Genomic DNA, 22,103 nt, shown 5'->3' with positions numbered 1-22,103 from the left:
TATTAACTTGCATGTGTATTTTCCTTGCTAGATTTGAAATGCATGGTATTCCATGTGGTTCTTTTGCTATTGTGGTATGGGTTTTGCTAGGTGTAACAATGTTTTTAGCCTAGCCTTGCCATTTCTAGATAGCCATGGTGTGGTGGGGTCTCACGTTTTGGTTGAGCTAGATTGCCGAATGGATTCAAAGCTGAGTGATGTGGATCTCCAAAATGATATAACACATAGCCTATTAACCGCTAAGCCAGACTGTGGGTTGTGATAAAGACATATTTTGTGTTTCCTCAGATGGCCTAGGAATCCTTGCCGGTGAATGGCAGGATATACGATCAAGCCAAGAGGTATTTTGCTTTCTGTTAGGTCTAGTAATCTCGGGTTTGGGATATACAATCAATCCTTAAGAGTGGGTCTCGGTTTAGGGCCTAGTGATCCTGGTTTAGATTGTGGTAAAGCATGAGAGACTAGGAGATATGAAAATTCCTCACGGTTTAGGTGGATAAATCCGGTGGCATCCATTCTTGTTTAGGCTAGTGATCAGGTGGACATGATGGTAAATCCTATTATGATATGGTTATTGTGTTGGCCTAGTGATCTGGGATGGATTATGATAAAGCCTGGTTTCTATTGATGAGGGTGAGGTGGTTTAGCCTTGGTATGCCCTTGTTGGTTCTTTTGGTTTGCGTCCCACATTCATGCTTGGAATATGGCACGGGGGGGAATGGCCAGAGAGAGATTTGGCTCAACCATTCTATGGTCAGGTGGAACGTGGTAGTCCCATCTCTAGTTGGCTTATTGCATTCATTAATAAGAAATTAATTCCCTTGATTTTCATGTGTAATGTAATAATGTATATATGGATTTTATGGTTGATATGTTCACGATATTTATATTCCTATTATGTTGGTTATATGTATGTTTAATCATAGAAGCTATGTATGGCTCTCAATATGTTTTACTTGTAAATGAATGGATAATCTATCTATGGCCTAATAGATTATAATTTAGCAAATGACATGATGGGACAATGGTTCATAGCAATTCTCAGATAAGTATGAGATCCCTACACTTAATTATGTTATTTACACTTGTAGGTTACATGTCGATGATATGTTTGAAAAAATGTCAAGCATGGCTAGTAGGGGTCTAATGAAGGTCTTATTCAACTTATTTCTTTTGCATCATTGTTTCCATGTTCCTTTACTATCCCTGAAATATCATTCCATTATGGGAAGTGACTTGGACTCTAGGCCTGAAAAAGTGGCTTAAATCCCGGGGTCGTTGGCATAAAAATGGCAATTTTAGACTTTGGTCACTACTAGGCAAGCCTGTGGGAGCGATTTTTATTTTCTGAATGCTCTCTTTCCCATAGCATGGGAGCGACTGAGGCCTAAGATGTCCAAAACATCAGTGAGACCCAGGGACATGCTGTTTGAGTGGCTGCCTTGTCTCCTAATGATTATGAAGCTAATGTTGGGTGACTATGTGTGACATTTCCGTTGATTCCACTTCCTTAAGGTCACATAGGAGGTCAAATCCAATCATGGTATCCTCTCGTCTCATGTTTACCCCGGTTGGCTAGTTACTTAGGTAGATGTGGGAGGAGGGTGTTATAGAGTGGTATCAGAGCATTTTTCACCCCTCAAAATGGATGGGCAATGTGTGTTGGCCATGCATGCATGTCAGTTGCATGTGTGTCTCTTACAATTGCATTCCATGTGCTTTTTGCATTGTTGGATGATTGATTATGGTTGTAATATGGTTTCCATGTTGAATTGGATGTTGATTTTGTGGAATGAATTTGTCATGAGTGCCTGACCGGTTACATATTGTTATATGTCTCTTACATGTTGATTTTATGTCACCTACTCACATCATTGTATGTTAGGCTACATTCTTGTAGAGTTGATTACATGTATCAGTCTTTTAGGTTGATTACAATTACTGAGCTCTTATGTTCGACTACATGCATTTATGCGTATGTGTAGTTGGTTATGCATTGCTTATAAATTTTGATGGTTGCATGTGGAAGTGTGTATAATGGAGTAATGGTTGTTGTCATGCATGAGGTCATAGCATGCATTATTGATATGGCCTTGCATTAATTAATGTACCCTAACTAAAGTGATGTTTAAGTGTTGATACATTTATTTGTGTATGTCTATATGTTCTTATTTTTATGTTATACATGTATCAAGTTGATTTGGTGATCTTGTAGACAAAGTATCCTCCACGAATTATGCTAAGGTACATTGATGTATTGTTATTTGGTTTATCCGACATATTATCCATTGCAGGAAAAGATCCAATGGCTAGCAAGGTGGTAGACTACATAGAATCTCCCTATGCATAAGATGAGTAGCATGGTGCAGGGCACACTTCTGATTTGGTAGATATATTGAGGAGCTTGAAGGAATAGATAAGGAGTTGTAAGGAAGACAATGAATTGATCATACAAGCACAAGAGAAGCAGGCGGAGGTTAATGCTATACTTCTTTAGAGTTTGTCAGACTTTCAACGACAAGGGTTGCTTCGGATCAGCCATGGACATGAGGATAGAACTAATGGAGAATATGGAAGTAGGTCTCTTGGTAGACACAGGTCAGATAAATCTGATACTGTGAGAGATGGCAGATTGTTAGATAATCTGGATAGGTGAGGAGATGGATACATGTACTATTCTAGTTTTGGTTCTGATAGACATCATGATCATCATCATTATCATCCTTATTGGAGGAATGATAGGGGATACTTACCAGAGGAGTTTAAAAAAGCAAAGCAACCTAATTTTGATGGAAATGTGAAGAATCCGAAAGAAGCAAAGGCTTGGATACTTGGGATGAACAAATTATTTGAGTTACATGATTACATAGATAACATGAAGGCCAACGTAGCGATCTTCAACTTGAAATGTAAAGTAGACATTTGGTGGGAAGATGTTAAACGATTCAGAGACATCAAGACATATGACTTGAGTTGGCGGGAGTTCAAGAGGCTTTTCAGGAATAATTACTTGTCAGAAAGGTACTCAGATACACTATGCATAGGAGGCACAGACTGTTGGGGATGTACGGAAGAGCATTCCTCGTATCTATGCACCAATGGACAATAGACAGGAAGAACACCAAGCATCTATCATTGAGATGGACGGTAAGATTTGTGATCAAGTTATTTCTATTTTAATTGACCTAGGATATAATTATAGCTATGTTAGTCTAGACCTGGTGGATAAGTGTGGTTTGAGTAAGGAATTTCATGCAGAATCTTGGTTAGTGCAGTTGGCTACAGGTACAAATAAGAAGTTTCATCATTGGGTAAGAGCTTGCGCATTTTATTTAAATGGTATACCTGCCGCAACACATTTAAATGTATTACCACTGGGATCATACAGTATGTTGTTGGGCATGGATTGGTTGTATTTTCATAGAACCAAGGTAGACTATTATGAAAAAATTATTGAGTGTGTTGATGACAATGGAGAACCAAGAGTCCTACAAGGTAAGAAGAAAGCCACATCAGTTAGGATGATGATAGCTATGCAAGAAAAGCGTAGTTGCAGGAAAGGGTGTATGTTATTTGTAGTACATATTTCTAGTGATAAGGGTAAGGAGATTGAGGATGCAGATGTGTTGAGAAAGTACCTAGTTTTGCAGCAGTTTTAGGATGTATTTCCTGAGGACATTACAGAGTTTCCACCTCACAGGGAGGTAGAATTTTCGATTGAGTTAGTGCCAGGGGAAGCTCCAACATCAAAATCACCATACAATATGAACACACCTGAGTTGGTTGAGTTGAAGTTACAGTTGAAGGAAATGTTGGACAAGGGATACATTAGGCCAACTGTATCACCTTGGGGCTCACCGGTTTTGTTTGCGAAGAAGAAAGATAGAACCCTCAGATTATGCATTGACTACATGCAGTTGAACAAAGTAACTATCAAGAATAGGTGCCCTTTGCTGAGGATTGTTGACTTGTTCAATCAGTTGAAGGGAGAAGCAATTTTCTCGAAGATCAACTTGAGATCCAGATACCATCAGGTATGCATCAAAGAGGACGATATTTACAATATTGCATTCAAGACCAAGTATGGGAATTATGAGTTTAGTTTTGTTCCATTTGTCTTAACTAATGCTCCAGCTACATTTACATTCTTAATGAATAGTGTCTTGCATCCATATTTGGATAAGTTCGTTATTGTGTTCATTGATGATATATTGGTATATTCTAAGAATAAGGAAGAGCATGTCGAGCATTTAGCACCAATGTTGAGGTTGTTGAGAGAGAATCAATTGTATGCTAATCAGTAAGTGTAGTTTCTTTCAGACTGAGGTACACTACTTGGGGCATGTTGTCTCCAAGGAGGGAATTGCAGGAGATCCAGAAAAGATAAGAGCCATCATGGAGTGGATAGCTCCTAAGAGTGTGTATGAGGTGAGATATTTCATGGGTCCGGTAGGACATTATCCTATCACAAAAAATACAAGAGCCATAATGGAGAGGGTAGCTCCTAAGAGTGTGGATGAGGTGAGATCTTTCATGGGTTTGGAAGCATCATCAGGAACTTCTCACAGATTGCTTATCCTATCAAATCATTGCAAAGGAGAGGTAAGAAGTTTGAATGGACAGAGGAGTGTGAGGCTAGCTTTGAGAAACTTAATTAGTTGTTGACATATGCATTAGTGCTACAGATTTAAGATCTGGAAAAAGAGTTCGTGGTATGCAAAAATGCTTGCAAGAGAGGGTTTGGTGGAGTCCTTATGAAGGATGGATAGGTGGCATGCTATGAATCCTGTAAACTAAACGAGCATGAGCATAACTACGTGACACATCATCTTGAGTTAGCAGTGATCATACATGCATTGCAGATGCGGAAGCTTTATCTTCTTGGTAGGAGGTTCGTACTTATGAGTGATCATATTGGGTTAAGGTATTTGTTTGACCAGTGGAATCTGAATGTCAGGTATGCTAGGTGGTTAGCCACAATTAGTGAGTTTTATTTCGAGATCAGGTACATCAAAGGTAAAGAGAAAAAGGGGGCAGATTCTCTCGGGAGAGGGGTACATGTAAATCACTAGGAAACTATGAGCTCCTATGGGACAGATCTAGAGGATAGGCTCTTGTAGGAATGTTAGCAGGATGTCGGGCATATGGAGGTGGTGCACAAGTTGCAACAATGTGTTGGTATAGGTATAGGTGATAATATAGGTACAGGTGCAAGTGCACAAGGTATGGATCATTGTCGTACAGAAGATGGATTGGTCAAGTTCCGAGACAGGATATATGTGTCGGATAATAGTAAGCTCAAGAACGTGATATTGAGAGAGTTTGATGAGAAACCATATTCAAGTCACCCAAGCTACCAAAAGACATTGAACGCAGTGAAGATATTTTATTATTGACCAAATTTTAGGAGGGATGTAGTAGAGTTTTTGGTTAAATGTTTTCATTTCCAGCGAGTGAAAGAACAATGTAAGCATACACAAGTGGATTGATACAACCGATTGCGATTCCAAAATGGAAATGGGAGGTCATTTCCATGGACTTCATTACAGGGTTACTGAAAACAGTGAGACAGCATGCATCCACCATGGTTGTTCTGGATAGATTGATGAATGTTGCACACTTCATTCTAGTGAATTCTACATTCTTAGCTAACGATGTGGCACAAGTATTCATCAAAGATGTGGTTAGACTGCATGGTGTTCTAAAGAAGATTGTTTCAAACAGTGATGCGAAGTTCACTTCTAAGTTCTAGAAGGAATTATTTGTAGGTTTGGACACAGAGTTGGCCTTTAGTACAACTTATCATCCGCAGACATATGGATAGACAGAGAGGGGCAACATTATATTGGAGGACATGTTGAGGATGTATGTGATGCATTAGCAGCGAAAGTGGGAAGAGTATCTTCCTTTGGTAGAGATCGCATACAACAATGGTTATCAGGATTCATTAAGGATGAGTCCTTTTGAGGCATTGTATGGGAGGAGTTGTAAGACTCTGATCAATTGGAGTGATCCAGTTAGTAGAGTATTGATTGGACCAGATATGTTGGAAGACATGGAATAGGAAATGCAGGTAATTAAGAAGAATCTAAAGGTAACACAAGATAGGTAGAAGATTTATGCAGATAAGAACATGTTGTTCAAGGAGTTCCAGGTCGGGGAACAAGTGTACTTTTTCATCAAATCGAAGAAGAGCTCCTTATATATTGGATCATGTGTCGAGTTGGCACCACGGTTTTGTGTAGGCTTCAATATCATCTAGAGGATTAGGCCAGTAGCCTATCGACTTGCACTACCTTCGATAGTGAAAGTCAAAGATGTTTTACATGTATATCTTCTTAAGAAGTATGTTAAGGAAACTAATAATATGATTGTCTGGTTTGTATTGCAGGTGGAACTAGGTGGAGAATTCCATCCGGAGCCTCAGTGTATATTGTAGAAAAGGGTGCTCATTCTACGGAACTGGGAAATCAAGCAATTTAAAGTGAAATGGAAGCATTTTGGGTCCGATGAAGCTACATGCTATATGGTGATTCAGATGCCAGCTATGTATCCTTCCTTGTTTTCCAGTTGAGGCAAAGCACCTTTTATATGGTGTTTTGGAATATGATTTGATATGGTGTTTTGGTATATACTTTGATATGGTGTTTTGGTAAATGATTTGATATGGTGTTTTGGTATATGATTTGATATGATGTTCTGGTATATGTTTTGGTACATGTTTTTGGTATATATTTTTGTGATATTGTTATATTTACATATGTATATGGATGTAAATACCACCATGAGCTATGTTATAAAGCTCCACTAAGCGGTATGGGTGTCATGTCATTATGATTATGTTGTCATATTACTATGTTATCATGTGTTTATTTTATCATGATGTTATGATGTCATGTGGGTTGGCACTCAGCAAGATTATCATTGTAAATACTGTAATGAGATATGTTATAAAGCTCCAGTATGCAGTATGTTGTCATGATGTTTTTCTTTTGAGCAGGTCCTTCATTGTAAATACTGCATCGAGCTATGTTATAAAGCTCCATGAGCAGTATGTCTTCTTTCAGTGGGTTGCTGAGGTATATGCGTGATTGAACACTGAGGATGGTGTCCCCCAAGTGGGAGGGTTCTGTAACATCCCTAGTGACAATTCCATCTAATAAAAGTTAAAAACAATAATCGTGGTTGATGGGACACTTATTCCAAGATGAATGTTGGGAAATACATCTTAGGGGGCGTTCATTTGATTGTTTATGGCTAAGGAAATTGGCAAAGGCAATGACTAAGGCTTTGGAAAGGCATGAGGCATTAATTGGCAATTATTTATGAAAATAATGGAAATTAGGAGCAAAAGGAGGTGAAATGTCATAGGTTCCATGTGAGGAGGAAAATGAAGGACAATAAAAAAAAATAGAGGCCTCATTCATAAAAAGGATTATGGGGATCAGTTGGTAACTTTTTTTCAGTTCAGTTTTGGAGCTCTCTCATTATTCTCTCTCTCTCTCTCTCACTCTTGGACACTTAGAGTTTTCTTGGAGCATTTTGGAATTGGATCAAGAAGGGAAAAGAAGGCAAGAGGAAGCAAAGATTGAAGTAGGGAAAGGTAGGATCAAGCATTAAAAATAGGCTTCATTTAAGCTATATCGACTTGCATGTGTATTTTCATTGTTAGACTTGGCATGCATGGTATTTCATGTGTTTCTTTTGCTGTTGTGGCATGGGTTTTACCAAGTGTAACAATTTTTTGGGCCTAGCCTTGTTATTTATGGATAGCCATGGTGTGATGGGGTCTCATGTCTTGGTTGAGTTGTATTGTTAGATGGATTTGAAGCTGAGTGAGGTGGATCTCCAAAATGATAGAACACATGGCCTAGTAACCCCTAAGCTAGATTGTGGTTTGCAGTAAAGCTGAATTTTGTGTTGCCTCAGATGGTCTGTGCATGCTAGGATATACAACAAAGCTAAGAGGTGGTTTGTTCTCCATTGGGCCTAGTAATCTCGGGTTTGGGATATGCAATAAATATTGGAGAGTGGGTCTAGGTTTAGGGCCTAGTGATCTAGGCTTGGATTGCGGTAAAGCCTGAGAGACTAGGAGATAGGAAAATTACTCACAGCGTAGGTGAAGAAATCTGGTGGAATCCATGCTTTTTTGGCCTAGTGATCGGGTGGATATCATGGTAAATCTTGTTATGGTATGTTTATTGTGTTTGCCTAGCAATCCAAGATGGATTACAGTAAATCCTGGTTTCTATTGATGAGGGTTAAGTGGTTTAGCCTCGGTATGCCCCACTTGGTTATTTTGGTTTGAGGCCCACATTCATGCTTGGAATATGGCACGGGGGTGAATGGATGAAGATATATTTGGCTCAATCATTCTATGGTTGGGTGGAACATGGTAGTCCCATCTCCGGTTGGTTTATTACATTCATTAATAAGAAATTCATTCCCTTGATTTTCATGTGTAAATGTACTGATGTATATGTGGCTTTTATGGCTTATATGTTCATGATATTTTTGTTCCTATTATGTTGGTTATATGTATGTTTTATGGTAGCAACTATGTATGGCTCTCAGCATGCTTTTACTTATAAATGAATGGATAATGTATCTATGGCCTAATAGATGATAATGCAGCAAATGACATGAGGGGACAATGGTTGATAGCGATTCTCAGATAAGTATGAGATCCCTACACTTAATTCTATTGTTTACACCTGTAGGTTACATGTTGATGATATGTTTGACAAAATGTTGGGCATGGCTAGTAGGGATCTGATGAAGGTCTTGTTCAAATTATTTCTTTTGCATCATTGTTTCCCTGTTCTTTTACTATTCCTAAGTTATCATTCCATTATGGGCAGTGACCTAGACTCTGGGCCTGAACAGGTGGCTTAAATCCCGGGGTCGCTAGCACAAAACTGGTAATTTTAGTCTCTGGTCACTGGGAAAGCCTATGGGAGAGAATTTTGGTTTCTTGACTCTCTTGCCCATAGCATGGGAGTCCTAAGATGTCCAAAACATCAGTGGGAACAAGGACAAGTTGTCTGAGTGGTTAACTTGTCTCCTAAGGATTCTGAAGTTGATGTTGGATGAATGTGTGTGATGTTTCCATTGATTCCACTTCCTTAAGGTCACATAGGAGGTTGAATCCAATCATGTAGCCTCTCGTCTCATGTTTACCCCAGTTGGCTAGTTACTTGGGTAGATGTGGGAAGAAGGTGTTACACCCGTCGTCAGTGGGACATTATGAAAATGGTGCAGGGGTTTTGAAGCTAAAGACATCTCCTGAGAAGATTAGAAAAATATGGAACCAGTGGAAGGGTGAAAAGGATTATGAAGGGAGCGTACATGCCAAATGGGAGGCACATAGCTTATTAAGGTGATCCTGGTGAGAAGAGAGGGATAATTCGACATCCTTAGGGTTCAACCAAAGCTCTGCGAAACCCTTCACTCAGAGTGCGGAGGTAGCAGAAACACATTGTGCAAAATGATATTTAGATTATGAGATTAGGGTTATGTGGTAGATTTCCACCGTCGATCCTTATTCGTGCGGTCGTAGTTGTCGATCACCACTTTAGTAGGTTTGGGCATGCACCAAATACGTAATCCACCCATCACGTGAACCTCACCATGTGGCAAAGGAGTAGTAAGGCGTACAACACCAAGAAAATAGGAAGGATAATATACCCCAACCCAACCATACAAATTTGAAGAGCTCATCCAATTGCAACCAAGGTATCATGCCACGTTTGTTAAACATTAAATGACTTTAGTGGTCCATGTTAAGAAAATACTTAGAGGCGAATTAATAGAAACGATAAACCGACATAATCTAATGGTTAGGGTCCATGTGTACGTATGGGCCTGCACTCGTTCCAAGAATAAAATTCAGATTCAGAAAAGGTAAAATATTAATACCCAAGTTAATGGATCCAATTGATAACCTCATGGAAACCAATGAAGGCTCATATGCCATAGTTCACATGGTTATATCATAGGTCTGATGTATTATAAGATTGAAATGATCTAAATATAAAATTATATATTAGTTCATTTGATAAGTTAATCGTTCATCTTATGATGTTAATGGATAGAACGTAATAGGAAATATCCAACCGTGTTTTAACTCCCAAAAAACACAACATCGAATGCATATTTCTAGATAGCAATGGATGACCAAATTATTAGTGGGGTATATCCTCGAACATAGTAAGACTCCATAGAACTTTATGGTAACTTGAAGGTATTGTGGTGAAGATAAATTGCTAATGATTCCCAAAATAATATTTATAGGAGGAATTATGAAAATTAACAAAAATACTAAATCCTATATAATACGCATGGACAAAATAAGAAGTACAATCTTCTCATGACACCCTCTAATTTAGTAATGTTGGAAAAAAAATAGTGTGAACTAGAGGTATGTTACAAATGGTATCAGAGCTTAGGCTCAACCCTTGGGCCTAATGGACGTTAGCACTAAACTAAGAATGGACTCAGCTGAGAGTGGTAAAGCATCTATACAACTTTTGTAACATTTTCTTTCTAACAATCAATTGTGTAGGTTGAACTTTTGGACCTAGTGGACATAGCTATACCATTAAGAATTTCTTTCAAAATTACTTAAGTTACTAGATGTGCATTGGTTCCGGAACAACAATATGGATGAAATAATTATAATAAGTACATACTGAATAACCACTAAAGGGTAAAGGAAACATAAAACTAATTCAATTTTTTTTCTAATCACTACAGACACACATATAGGAAGGAGTATACAGTAGGTAGGAAAATTTGACCTTCCTAAACAATTCTGAGATAATGCTTGAAACAGCAAGAATACCCTTTTGGGTGGAAAAATTGGTAAGTGGACAATAGAGAAAAATTGGAAGCAACCAATGGGTTCTGCTAAAAAAAATTGGGAAAGTTAAGCCCAAAATTTTAAGGATTGGGACAATTACAAAGGCCAGACTGGATAGTTTCATTTCGTTATCACTCATTGATCTTCCATGAATTGTACCAATGCCTAGTAAAGTACCACGAGATATGGTAAAACTAGAAAATTTTCACGCCTTGGTCACCAAATTTAACACTATCCATAATAAATGGAAACATCGTACACTACTCAAAATGTGTCTACCTTTGAGGGACATAACTGGGTTCTTACAATTGATAAATCTTGATTGCAACGATAGAGTGATATCTAGATGAAAATCTTATCCAAAAAATAAGTATGTTCTGGGGAACACTGAAAATTTAAATTTTATATGAGGAAGTTATTAGTTGAACAAGAAGTGATATTGTGATACATAAAGATTAGTTATACAATATGTAAATTCATAAATGAGGAAATAATGGACCCAACCACATGTATAAGTAGGTCCAGTTCTGTATAAACTCAAATAGTTCTTATATATTTTACCACATTAGTGTTATTGCAATCTCTCTTTTGATATTATAAACTATATGAAATGAGGTTGCAAGGCATTCCTTCATTTGGTGGATGCCTCAAAACATTTCCAAACTACAATTATACAACCTTATTTCCTACCACTCTACTAATAAATAGTGTGTGGATGCTTTGACACTTTCATTATGGTACACATGGAAACATGGATTTAAGTATATAAGAGTAAGAAACATTCTATTTTTATAATCTAGGGGCATTAGTAGTCACAATTGTTATAAATATTTACCCATATTATATTCTAGGATAACTGTGTTCACAAAACAAATAAGATCAAATTTGGTCACACTAAAAGGTTGAGGGAATATAAAGACACACCCAGGTTAAGGACTGAGAATTTTGTGGGTTTTCATATGGGAGTCCCAAATTATCGTCAATAAATGTAGATTGGAAAGGTCTTAGTTGAACATTTCTAATCATCAAAACCGAGTTTGAGCTAAGAACAAGTAGCGAGGTTGTAGTGTTTCTTGATTTGATTGAAGTGTGACTACACCTAGGAAAGGAATCCTTGAGATGTAGATCTATGGAAAAAAATCTTAGAGGAGCAATGAAGGTTATATAAAGAAAATATCTCTATGAGTGTACCAGATTCCCCTGTGTATATTCCACAAGATTTCAGTTCTCATACTTACCCAACACATACATTGAAGCAGGGACTTATTAGTCAAAGGAATTGGGACTACATGGTGCTACCCGGAAGCATTATTTGACATCTACCTTTTAAAATGAAACCTCAAGGGAATACCCAAGAACATTAACTCCAAGATTTTCAGCACTTCGTTGTGAGTGATTTTGAGGCAGCTTGTGACGTGGGTACACGTCTTAGTGCATAGTAGATAATTGAAGCTTCTTTTGTTCTAGTTAATAGCATGACAGGAAGAATGGAGGGGAATTTTCATACTTACATTAAACCTGTTTATCATCCTATAATGACTAATTTCTGTAAGGAGCTTACTGGAATTCACCACATCCAGAGACGAAAACTCTTCTGAAGTAATTTTCTATTTTTCCATAGGCTTTTACCGCAAGCTTAATATGGTTTGTATCCAATTATATTTATCCCTTTCACCCCAAGAAGAGGGGCATGAAACTAACAAAAATTGGAGGACACATTGATGTTTAATGAGGAATTCTGATGTATATAAATTAGACAAGAGGATCAATTAGACAACACCATAGATGGAGATATACTAAGCACCATAAGTACTATGCAGTACAAGAACCCGTTTTAATACAAAAAAAGTTGTGACCACTCATTTATTGTGTTAATTAATATTAAAAACCATATCCCACTATGTCAAGATCAATTATATTTGCGTAGACCCCCTTTAAGATAGACCTATAACTAAGGGACATTACAATTATTCCCTTTTAATCACAGCTTCCTTCATCCCAAGCAGACTGAAATTTGACAATCTTGGCTTTTGTCAAAACTTATACTTACGCAAATATGCAATTATATTTGCGTAAATATAACTCACGAGTACCAAAGGCTTGGTCAAGATGTCTGAAATTTGGTCCTTGGTGCAACATTACGGCATATGAGTGATCTAATTCTGGATGAATTGTAATGTAATGTTGATGAACCTCGATGTGGTTGGTACTCTAATGGTACACTAGGTGGTGGGCAAGAAGAATGGCATCTTGATTATTCTACTGTACTAAAATTGGCTACTCCTACTAAAGTCCAAGTTCATCCAATAATTTCTAATCCACGGTGCCTTATGTTTAATTGTGACAACAACTCTATATTTGGCCTCCATGGAAGAGATAAACCATAGACTATTTCTTACTCAAGCAAGCAACAGGCCCCGGGCCAAGAAAATGTGAATAACTTAAAGAAGACTTATGTTCATGCTGAGTGGTATTCAGACCTGAGTTTTAGTGTATCGAAGCAAGATAGTCTTATCCCCATAAGAGTGTTGGATACCAAATTGATAGGCAACCAGTCTTTCAAATTTGTATGTATTAAAAACAAGGGTGATATTCAATCTACTCTTAGTCTAATATATGAGACTACTTGAAAGCCATAAAAAAGTGGCATCTACCTTAAGAGAGATACAAGTAGTTGTATTTAACTCTAGATTGGAAAGGGATAGGGAAAGGTTTCCATTCTTCCATGCTTAAAATTTTCACAAGATAAAGAACTTACTTGGACTAAAATGGCAATTCCATCATCAAGTTTCAAATTACGAATGCTGAGAAAATATTGAAATTCTCCTAATACATTCACTTAAAATGTACGCATAAGTTTTTTTATTCATATCAAGGAAGTTAATTAAGGTCACTTACAAAAAAGAAAAGAAAAAAAAAGGGTCTGTTGCATTGTCAAGATGATATATTAGATATGAATAACATTTTTGGAATGTAGAGGAATAGTGTGACAGATGCAGATGAACTGCAAAAAGAAAGTGTTAGCATCAATGCAAGCATAATGGGAAAAGGAGGCAATTCCTTTCTGCCACTAAAAACAGTCAATAATTGACATAGATAAGTCACTTGAAGGCTATGTTAATCATCACATAGTAGCTATGAAATTAGCTACAATAATATAGGAACAATTGATACAATGTTATTTAAGTAATATGTTACAAAAAACCCTGATAATTGTTAAGTTTATGTGGGTTAGGTGAAAAAAAATTATGTATATGGAAGTCAATAAGTAGAAAATATTCAGGCCAATGAGTATGGACATTGGGTCTATTGTGGTAACACATTGATGGTGCTGAATTTATTGGATACATGTGGAAAGTATGTTGAGTGTAGGGGAAATTAAGAAGCATATATTCAGTCTTCAGATAAATGTGTTAAACTAGGAGCAGGGTATACATGCAATAGTATATCTGCTACATAATTGGGCCAACACACAAAATGAAGTAAAGTGTTGACTGCAAGCATGAACAATAGGAAGTATTTCCTTTTTTATCTTAAGAAAAGACGAAAAATATCTGGTAACACGAAGAGAACTAACCGCATGGTAACTGTAGTTTATCAATGAATAATTCTTAGTCATATTAAAAATTATAATGTTTCATGTACTAATACTCAGGAAAATATGTACATGATAACTTTCACCTAATTGAGTGGAAAATGCTACAAGGAGAGTCGAAGGAGACCTTCCCACAAAATCCCTCATATCTTAACTGAAAAACAATCCGGCTTCGAAATTGAACTTCTCCTCAAGATTAAGCACAAAGAAAGGCTTTACCTATGCAAAGGATACGTGCGAGCAAGGAAAATGAGTAGAAGAAAACTTATCCAACAAGGTTTCGAGGAAAGCAAACTGGGATGCAATCATCGAGGACGGTGTTAATAAAAGGGGAGGAGAATGTAATATCCCTCTATTGTAGTAAAACCACTCTAGTTAGACTGTGTTGGGTTAGAAAGAATGGAATAAAATCCAAAGAATTTTATTGCATTAATTATCTAAATGATTATTTATTATTAAATAAATATATGAGATATATTTACCTGGGAATGAGACACCTAGAAGTGAGATTCTTGCCAAAATAAAATAAATATAAAATCTCATTAATAAATGAGACTTGATATTTCTTTCATGATAAGTAATCTAGAATAAAATTCTAGATAAACTTAATGGATGGGAGAGAAAGGTCCATTAAGCTTCTTACTTGGAGAAAGATGCTAAGCTTAGAAAAGCCTAAAATAACCATGCTAGAAAATGGTGGGCTTTTATCGAAAAGCCTAGGCAAGCGGATATGATGATCCACCGAAAGCGGGATGCCACTAAAGGAAACATTATCATGAAAGGTATTAAATATCTATTGAAAGGATCAACAAGGGATTGTTGATCTCTTGGAAAGAGTGAATCTTTGCATAGGGGAGAGCTAAAGGAGATTAATTCTATGGTTGGGAGGAGAAAAATGCTCCATTCTCAAGTGTATTCTAACTGCATTTTTCTGGTTAGGTTATGATTTACCATGCTTTAAATATTTAAGGTTAGTGTTTATTGTTTGGTTTGCTATATAACTTTAAGAATCACATGCAAGAATTATTATATAATGGGGTTTGGTGTTTGTTTCTTGGTGAAATGGAAGCCAAGAATGTTATAATGTTGTAATCATACAGAACAAGAAATCGTGAATAATTTATTTCTACAAATTTCATTGACAGAGTGATTTTAAAGTTAAAATTGCTAGGGAATACCAAGTAGAGCAGTGCTAATTTTCTATAGGCTTTTGTTGTAACATGTGTTATTACATCAACATTGTAAAGTAGGAATTATGTACTACATTAACTAAGGAATGGTGAGCATGTACATTTATATCACAAATATATTGTTAAACTAAACACCAGAGATGAGTAGCATATGTGATTAAGTTACATATGGCAAAGAGTCATAGGAAGAATATATCAGCTTTAGAACGCTATTACTACTCTAAATAAATGAAATAAGTACAAATGTATTTCTCATAAATTCGTAGGAACAATAGAATAGTTCAACCATTAGAGAAAATAATTTGGATACAATTCCTTTTAAAGGAAAGACAAAGAAAATCTGATACAGAAAACTCATTCAAATTAATGAATTTTGGCCTAAGCACACTAGTCTATAGCTGAAGTTTTGTATAATATATGTAAAGGATTTTCTATATTATATATCTATATATAATAGGAACAATAGAATAGTTCAACCATTAGAGAAAATAATTTGGATACAATTCCTTTTAAAGGAAAGACAGAGAAAATCTGATACAGAAAACTCATTCAAATTAATGAATTTTGGCCTAAGCACACTAGTCTATAACTGAAGTTTTGTATAATATATGTAAAGGATTTTCTATATTATATATATATATATATATATATATATATATATATATATATGTCTTAGGAAGCAAGATCTATTATAGGACCTCGAGATGTTGACAAGAGGACTGACGTATCCCTCCATTCTCCTATCTACTCGGTTAAGACACCTGAGGATGCTAATTAAGGTATTATGTTCAATTCCCACGACCAGAAAACCAAAGCCTTGTACATCAGTAGTCAAAAATTTGTGACAGGCTTAGGATTCCAAGTAAATACTTGAGACAGAGTTAGATCTGAAAGAAACAATAGAGAAAATATGGTAAACCATTACGTCCACATATCGGTCCATAGAGCAGGAAAAACAAATAAATTCTGGGCATGAGAGATAATAGAAGTATTGGCAGCCTGGAGAAATCGAAAAATTAAATCACATATATGATATTAATAGAAACAAAGCATAGTAATAACCAGAAGTGGAGAAAACACCATTAGACACCATGCACTAGTAGTTGAAACAATGCAATTAACCAATAGAATACATGTAGTACTGTAAAACAAATGTAAATTGTGCACTAGAGGTCAAAATAGAACATAAAATGAATAGAATCCATATAAATTAATGTAAACCTCGTCTAAGATGACAGGTGCATATATAAAGAGAAATTAAAGAAAAACAGTTTCAGAAAGTAAATTTGTCGAGCCTAAACCCAACATTGGGCTTGCCCTCTTAAAAGGGATAAATTAACTAGCTTCATTAATTACAGAGTCACCATGAAGTATACTAAGGCATATAGTGTCATTTAATACAGAGAAGCAGTGGAGACCACCGTGTGGTGAACTAGCAAGAACCAACAAGACAACATATAATACTAAGGAAATTTATAATGCAAATTCTATAGGTAGCCTCGAGAAATAATGTTTTCCATGACTTTACTAGAATTCAATAGCAGTGAACTAGCAAAAGAAGCAAAACCCATGGCAACCATCAACATCTAGAACACCCCTGAAGCAGAGAGTCAACCGACCTAGAAAATGGGCCAGAGCAGCAATGCATTAAATGGAGGAATGAGACCTAAGAATAGTAAACCTTGAACTTATGACTGTGAAGTTTCTTGGTACCTGTAAGTAAATGACACCAACAACAAGAAGAGAGAAAAGGTAAGAGTCAAACCCAGTAAATGGAAACAATAATAACCAAAGGGTAAGAGAGAAATGAAATTGTGCGATAGAGAAATGCATTATACTTGTAACTCGTTGGAGGAAACCCAAAGTGGTGCATGTGACTAGCATTTGGCATGCATAGGGTCAAGGAGAAAAGTTTTAGTGCAAGACTCTCGACCCAATCTCACTATAATGAATTGGAAATAAAAAAGAGAAAACTGTGAGGTTACCTGCAAGCGCGGGATGCTCACATTTTGTCTTTGTTGACAAACTTGGCCAGAGCCCTCTGTTGGAAATTCCATTAAACAGAACCCCATAGATTAAGGGTATCATGAGACTTGCATCTCTGCAACCAGGTAAAGTGAACGGTAAGACAAAGGAACCCTAGTTGTAGGTTTAGTATAATTATCAAGAAAGACAAACCATTCGAAAAATAATACAATACCTGCAAATGCATGCCCTGTACAAGTGAACACCACCATAGGAGAAATAATTCCAGAGAAATTATGCAATACACAGGCTACCCATTGTCGGAGGGACATTATGAAAATGGTGTAGGGGATTTGAAGATAAATCCATCTCCTAAGCAAATAAGCGAAAAGAGGGAACTAGTGGATGGGTGAAAAGGATTCTGAAGGGACTGTACATGCCAAATTGGAGGCACAAAACTCATTAAGGTGACCCTGGCGAGCAGAGAGGGGTGGTTCGACATCCTTAGGGTTTATCCAGAGCATTGCCAAACCCTTCCCTCATAGCGCGGTGACACCAAAAACGCTTTGTGCAAAAGGATATTTAGGTTATGAGATTAGGGTTATGTGGTAGAGTTCCACTGTCAATCCTTATTCAATCAGTCATACCCATCCATCACTACCTTAGTAAGGTTGGGAGTGCACCACAGACGTATGCCACCCATCACATGAACCTCACCATGTAGAAGAGGAGTAGTGGGGCATATGGCACCAAGTGAATGGGAAGGATAAGATACCCCAACCCAACCATAGAAATGTGAAGAGTTCATCTAGCTATAACCAAGGTATCATGCAACATTCATTAAAAATTAAATGAATTTAGTGGCCAATGTTAAGAAACCACTTAGAGGAAAATTAATAGAAATGATAAACCGACATAATATAATGGTTAGGGGCCATTTGTACACATGGGCCTACACTCGTCCCAAGAATAAACTCCAGATTTAGAAAAGGTAAAATGATAATACCCAAGCTAATGGATCCACTTGATAACCTCACAGAAACCAACAAATGCTCATATGCCATAGTTCACATGGTTATATCATAGGTGTGATGTATTATAAGATTGAAATGATATAAATATGAACTTATATATTAGTTCATTCCATAAGTTAATCGTTAATCTTATGAGGTTAATGGATGGCATGTAATAGGAAATATCCAACCATGTTTTAACTCCCAGAAAACACAACATCACATGCATATTTCTAGATAGCAATGGATTACAAAATATTAGTGGGGTATATCTTTGAACATAGTAAGACTCCATAGAACTTTGTGGTAACTTGAAGGTATTCTGATGAAGAGAAATTGCTAAATATTCCCAACATCATATTTATAGGAGAAATTATGCAAATTAACAAAAATACTAAATCATATATAATACACATGGACAAAATAAGAAGTAAAATCTTCTCATGACACCCTCTAATTTAGTAATGTTGGAAAAAAATAGTGTGAACTAGACGTACGTTCGCTACGAAAAAGCAGAGAATTTGCACCAGATTTAGCACTAGATTTTAGTGCATTTTTTTCTCAATTGGGATGAGTAGCCTCGCGCTAAATATGGCTCTATTGTACAATTTTTAAAGCATCCTTTTTTGCGCCAAAATTTTCATATTTTTTACACCAAATTTTGCATCATATTTTGCACCAAGATTTGCATTTCGTATTACAACAGTTTTTGCTTCTAGTTTTGTGCCATTTTTTGCATCTATTGTTGCATCATTTTTTTCTTCTTCTTTTGTGCCATTCTTTGCTTCTAGTTTTGTGCCATAATTTGAATCGAGTTTTACACCATCTTTTGCATCTAATTTAGTGCCTTTTTTGCATCCATTTTGTGCCAGTTTTTGCATCTAGTCTTATGCCATTTATTGCTTCTAATTTTGTACTTAGTTTTACATCTATTTTTGTGCCAGTTTTTTTGGCTTTTTTTTCACTAATTTTTACATACAATTTTGCACCATATGTTGACTCTAATTTAGTGCCAAAATTTGCATCCATTTTTGCACCATTTATTGCATCTTATTTTGCACCATATTTTGCATTTAATTTTGAATCATTTGTTGCATCCAATTTAGCATCATTTTTAACACCATTTTTGCATCCAATTTTTCATCATTTTGAGAGTTTAAATTTACATCCTATGTTGAACCATGTTTTGTGTCTACCTTTGCATCCCATTTCGTGTCTAATGTTATGTTCAATTTTGAGCCATTTTTTCGTCTACTTTTGCATTTATTTTTGCACCATGTTTTGAATCATTTTTTGCACCTCATTTTGCATCCAATGTTGCATCTCAATTTGCATCCGAATTTGAGCCATTTTTGCACCATTTTTTTTTTTATGTCCAATTTTGCATCATTTTTGGTGTCTAATTTTGCGTCTTTTTTGGCATCCAAATTTACATCCTTTTTTCTGTTTAATTTTTTGTCCACATTTTCATCTCATTTTGCACCTAGATTTGAGTTTTAATTTTCATCTAGTTATGTATCATTTTTCGCATCCTGGTATCCTTTTGTATGCCCTATTTTGTTCCCTTCTTTGTGTCTAGTGTTGCAACCTTTTTTAATTCTACTTTAGAACCCTTTTTGTGTCATTGTTTGAATCTTGTTTTGATGGCTAGTTTAACATCCAATTCTACTCCCAATTTTGCATCCATGGTTGCATCATTTTTTGAATCTTGTTTTGATGGCTAGTTTAACATCCAATTCTACTCCCAATTTTGCATCCATGGTTACATCCACTTCTGGCTTCTTGTTTATAGTTTTACTTTTATTTCCATTTATGACCCCCTTTATGGGTTCATTTTACTAATTTCAATTACATAGTGAAATATATTACACTTTATAAATATCATTTTTTCTGTAGGATTTAATTCATGGTTAGATGAACATAAAACCCTCTTAGTTTATCCTGGAAACCTATGACAAATAGATTAAGAGAAAGGTTGTTCTAAGACTCAATATTCTTAGTGGATCAAGATCTAGAGTATAGATTAAGAAAAAGAGAAGGAATTCCTGTGAGTCCTCGCATGCAGGTCTTGTTGGAGTTTTTAGTGTAGCTACGGAGCACTCCTAGCTAGCTCCAAAGCTTGGTCCTACACATAAGAGAGAGAAAAATGCAACCTTCACATAATAATATCTTGATAATTGAAACTATCAGAAACTTATAAATATTATTGAATAAATACATATAAACCAAAATCCCATACATTCATTAGTTAAATAGAATAAGTAAAGAATGAAATGAAACATATGGAAGGAAGAAAACCCGATCTATATTAATAAAGGAGTTGGAGGAATGTTACAACCATCAGATGCAATTGCACCAACACCTCCCCTAACTCTTACCTCCAAAACTATCCCTCACAAGATAGACCTCAGCAGCATGACAATACAAGAATTCCCATCCTTTTCTCAATGGCCAAGCCTCCAATATATAGGAAAGTTAAGACTATGAAGATTTCCCAAATTCCTCATTAGTTCAATTTGGGCAAAATCTTTTGGGTGAATAATTTTTCCTCATATAAAAATGGCCTTTTCCACTTTTTAGATGCTTTTGTGATGAGGAAAAAGCTTCCCTGTGATTTATTGATCTTTCCCATTTTTGTATGCTTTTCTTGTATAGGAAAAAGCTAAAGATGAGGATAAAGATATCACATTCCACATTATGAGTTTTTGAAAGTGAACAACAATGTCAAATTCTAGTTAACTCGAGCTTTTTCCCTCATGTTTGAGTGAGAATTTTGGTAACAAAATTTAGATGAAGGGGACAACTTGTTATAGACTAGGATAACGTGGCCCTCATGGTGCATAACTTGTATTATAGTCTTATATAGTCTAGAAGAAATTGGTATTTCAACCAACAACATAGTATTCTCCTCCAAGATGATGAGGAGGTATTTTCATGTATAACACATTTAAGAAGATATCACAATTCAAATTGATAACTTAATATTTGTAAACAAATTTAAGGGTAATTGACAACATTCATAAAAAAATAACAGTATCCTTATATATAACAATTCTCCATCGAAAAATCATTGACAATTTTCAATATACATATATGACTACTAAATCAACACTTATCGCAGATATCATTATTCCAAGGTAAATTCACAACATTACATCCAAAAATAGTAATATCATCATACATAATTATTCTCCATAAAAAAGCATTGACAATTTTAAAAACATATATAAAGTAACAAGATAATACTAATAATATCCTCATCATTTTTAATCAAATCAACTAACATTCAAATGTGTTATTATCATCTCAAAATTTTTCGTGAACACCATTATTCTAAGGTAAATTCACAACATCCATCAAAAGATAGTAATATCATCATACATAATAATTCTCCATCAAAATAATGTTGATAATTTTCAATATATACATAAAATAACAAGATAAAAATGATAATATCACCATCATATTTAATCAAATTA

At 35.8% G+C, this 22,103-nt stretch overlaps 1 long non-coding RNA gene across 1 annotated transcript; it reads right to left on the bottom strand.

The window, feature by feature from the left end:
- Positions 1–17,140: 17,140 nt before the first annotated feature.
- LOC149141643 (uncharacterized) lies at positions 17,141–18,305 on the bottom strand. The gene is made up of 3 exons (XR_016264225.1): positions 17,847–18,305; positions 17,632–17,747; positions 17,141–17,359 (listed from the first exon to the last, which is right to left on the bottom strand). It is a non-coding gene; the product is annotated as an uncharacterized LOC149141643 (long non-coding RNA).
- Positions 18,306–22,103: the final 3,798 nt, after the last annotated feature.

Source organism: Pinus tabuliformis, chromosome X (genome assembly GCF_031772625.1).
Source record: "Pinus tabuliformis cultivar Carrire ecotype Pingquan chromosome X, CPIR1, whole genome shotgun sequence".
Classification (NCBI taxonomy): Eukaryota; Viridiplantae; Streptophyta; class Pinopsida; order Pinales; family Pinaceae; genus Pinus; species Pinus tabuliformis.
This window is presented reverse-complemented; position numbering and strand designations above follow the sequence as displayed.